The sequence below is a fragment of the Oryctolagus cuniculus genome, chromosome X (genome assembly GCF_051225735.1).
Source record: "Oryctolagus cuniculus isolate XC-2025 breed Fujian yellow rabbit chromosome X, ASM5122573v1, whole genome shotgun sequence".
Classification (NCBI taxonomy): Eukaryota; Metazoa; Chordata; class Mammalia; order Lagomorpha; family Leporidae; genus Oryctolagus; species Oryctolagus cuniculus.
Window position 1 is genome coordinate 39444174 of NC_142888.1, and position 4089 is coordinate 39448262.

Sequence of the window (4089 nt, forward strand, 5' to 3'; positions counted from 1 at the left end):
TAGCTTAATAAACTCAGTTTTAATAAAGAAAAAATGAAATAATTTAGGAACAGTAGAACTTCACAAAAGAATGATTCTTTTAGGTGTTTCTTTACTCTTTAGGAAAAAATATGACTTTGTAAACATCTTCATTGCTGTCTTTTTTCAACATATTACTGAAAAATTTTATTCAAATAGTAAGTATCTAAGTGACATGGATAAAATATTTCCTAACACACTAATGCTTTCAGAAAAAGCAGGCATTTTTAAAAGAAATGATTATTATAAGTATTTTCTATCTTGCATTATAACTACATTTTAATAAAAGTGTTGAATATTGTAGGATAGTCAGCAACGCCAGTGTAAACAGAACATTTTGTTTTGTACTCTGCAAATTTTTAAAATACCATCTTGTCAAACACTGCAACAGTTAAAATATTTGCATAGAGAATAGATAATAGCCCTTTAAATCTTGTCTCCTGAATTCTATATAAATTATAAAATCATAGTCACTAAAAATAGTTTTTGAAATGATTTAAAAAAGTTTATGGAAAAAGAAATTTATGATGTCAACCTTTCAAGTAAAATAAATTTAAAAAGAAAACTCCAAACTCGCTTTTTAAAAAAACATTTAATAAATTAAAAAATGAGAGGTAGTTAAAACAATGAAAAAGAAAGCCTAAAATTTTAATATCATCCTTAATATAAGGCCAGTGTTCTCAGTGGATATAAATTTTTTTAAACTTTCGTTTTAGAGCACTCAATGTTATATTCATTCAATTTAAGATAAAAAATAGCCTCCAAGGGATATTAATATTCAAATATAACACTTTGATATAAATATGACACTAATTGTTATTATAATTTTTTGCATGACAGGATACTGTTTTCTTGAATGTCAGAAATACATGCCAATGTCAGGCAAGTATTCTGTCTTGAAGAGTTAATGTAATTATTAAAAAATGGCAGCTAGAAGATTTGAGCACTGTACTGCCTTTTACTTATGGATGAGAATTAATAGTTTTATTTTAATATTTTTAAAATCACTCAAGATACTATATGAAAAGAGTTAAGGTCTGAAGTAGAGAATTAGCTTCTTCATAACCGTTATAAAACTCTTCTTGATAAAAAGTTTTTCATTAGCTTTCACTTTCAAGGAAAAATGCCACAGGACAGATGCAAAACATCAAAATGTTTTGCTTGAACTAGATGTAGGCATTTCTTTATTAAATCCTTTCTTTTTTATTCCAAAACTAAGTTATCAAGCTTATATTTTTCTTGCTGCAGTACATAACTTTACACAACCATTTTCTAATTGGAGATCCAGTCTTTAATAAATTAATTACAGTATGGACATCTGTTATATACATAGATTCATTTTCTTCTATTACAATTTAAAAACAATATAATTCTTTGATTTCTCATTGAGATAGGATATCTTCAAATTGCTTTGTGCTTTTTTTCTTCTTATTTTTTTTAACATAGCAAACTCTTCTTAATGAAAATACCTCAGTTTGGCAGTGATCAAATTATCCATTGGGATTTTCCAACAAACAGATAAATAGCTCTTTTTTCATGTACAGAAACATTGGCTTCAAAATTAGTGTTCAGAACACAGCAGATAGCATGTTGAACACAATTGTTACATTTTAAAAATTGCCTTTTTCTATCTCATTATGATAAAAATACAAATCACAGCCATTTTGGAAATTATTTCTATAAGACCATAATGCACAAAAGTCCTCAAATACATATGTAAGTTTTGCTATTGGATTAAGTATAACAACAACTACATGGCAAATGAAGCAGTTTTCACTTTCCACATGCAGTCTGTTGAGCTATACTAGATGACTGTCCATAGGACTGTATACAAGTACAGTTTGCTTGCAAGTACAATGAGTGTTAAGTAAAACAAACTTAATTTGACAATTCACTATTTTATGTGGTATTTTCTCCAAGCTTAACCATGGATAACCTTGATAAAAATGGAGACAAAGACTATGATGTTTGTATTTTCACAGCAGCCTGAGGAATACTAAAGTGTAGCTGTCCAGGAACTCAATTTCTGATGTCATTTCACTACTTTTAGTTCCCATCCGAGCCCTCCAAAATAATTCCTTTAATGAAAATTAAGATTCAGAAGAAGAGTTGGCAGTACTTTCAACAAATGACTTATAAATTTGAGAGTTAAAAAATCTTGGAATAGAATCTCTGTGCATTAAGGTATAAATCTCAAGTTGGGCATCTTCATATATGTGAAGATTGGGATCCAACAGATTTCTATTGATCACCTCTCTAAATCAAGAATCTAGACTAACCTCTTTTGGTGATAGTTTAGAATTGTAGTCTTCATATATCATCCTGGCCTTTTCGTCTATTACTTTTTAATCCTGCTCTTTCTTTAAGTCTTCACAGTGAAGTCAGAAAAGCAGGTTCTCCTCCCTCACTGTATTCTGTGTGGAAGAACTCTCTGGAAAGATTTCTTCCTGCTGGGGCTTTCATCAGCTTGTCAAAATTCTGAGACCAGGACAAGACTTCATCTGCAGCGGGGTTTTGGCATTCTTCTTGGACCTGGATACTTTCCATTTTTATGGTATATGTGGGTCTTCCTGAATTTTCTCCCCTTTCATCATTCCTAATGGTGAGGAAGGAGCAGCTGCAATAACAGCACCAGCAAAAGCAACACGTGTTTTTGGGCCTCTGGTTTCCAGGAGCTTGGGACATAGCAGGTGTTCCTTCATTTTGTGACTGCTGCCTTTTTCGCATTTCAGCTACTTCAGTACCCAACTGGCCCATAGTCGCCTAGAGCTGTGGGCAGCGCAGTGATGGGTCTGGGGGCGTGAGGTTGGGCTGCTCAGTGCTCTAGCGGAGCTGGTTCCCTGCCATCTGCCCAACTTCAGCACCTAGCGGGTGAGGAGTGATGTAACGTGGCAAGGATGGAGGGGAGTGGGAGTGGAGGTCCACATTATCTTATAGATAAGGAAACAAACACAGAGAATGAGAATGACTTGTCCAGAGTCAGAAGACAAAAACATATCTGGGAGTAAAACATATTTGGAATATGCTTCACTTAAGTTATTTTATTCTATTTTAGAAAGAATAAATATGTTTCCTGTATTGATTGTACTGATTCCTATCTAAAGTGGTGAAAACTCATACCCATGTATGGAGAGAAAGGTCTTTAAACAGGAATTTAAACCAAGGATTGCAACACCCAGTCTGCAACTTGTTCCCACATTCATGTTGGGAGTTAACTTGTACTCAACATGTAGCTCTGAGCTTGCTGGAGTTGGATAATCCCACTCAAATTGTGGTTCTTTAATAGCCTCAGTGTTAGGCAGAGATCAGAAACTTACTAAGTTTCTAGGTGTCAAATAGTTTCTATTTCATTGATCAATTAGAAACAACTAAGTGTCTATTGAATACAGATAGAAATTCATAAGAATATGTATTTCATGTGTGTGAGAGCAGTAAACCAACAAGGTAATTTGTGCTCATGCATAAAGTCCCAATTTTGTTGCACAAAACATGGCAAACATATATGAATACATGTTTAGTGCTATACGTATTGAAATTTGAGCACAGAGAAGTTGCCACTGTGGCACAATGGGTTAAACCACAGACTGCAGTGCCAGTATCCCTTATGTGTGCCAGTTGGAGTCCTGGCTGCCCCACCTTCGATCCAGCTCTCTGCTAATGCCCCTGGGAAAACAGTGGAGGATGGCCCAGTGCTTTGGCCCCTGCATCCACGTGGGAGACTAGGAAGAAGCTCCTGACTCCTGTCTTCTGTCTGGCCCAACCCCCATCATTGTGTCCATTTGGGGAGTGAACCAGCAAATGGGAGATCTCTCTGTATCTTTCTTCATTTCTACAACTCAACCTGTCAAATAAATAAATAAACCTTAAAAAAAGATATTGTAGCACAGAAGCTGAGCTGTTAGATCAGGTTTATTGATAATATTCAGTACAGGCATATATGCATGTGTATTCACCTCTTCACAAATACTGATTCATACATGCATACATACTGTATGTTTGGGACTGCTTTCCAGCTCTGACAGTTGATTTCAAACATCTCAGAGGAAAGAAATGGTCAGAAATAAGTTGTAA

At 34.4% G+C, this 4089-nt stretch overlaps 1 pseudogene; it reads right to left on the reverse strand.

Annotated features, from left to right (window-relative positions):
- Positions 1 to 2108: 2108 nt before the first annotated feature.
- On the reverse strand, positions 2109 to 2760 carry LOC100352104 (regulator of G protein signaling 17 pseudogene; annotated as a pseudogene).
- Positions 2761 to 4089: the final 1329 nt, after the last annotated feature.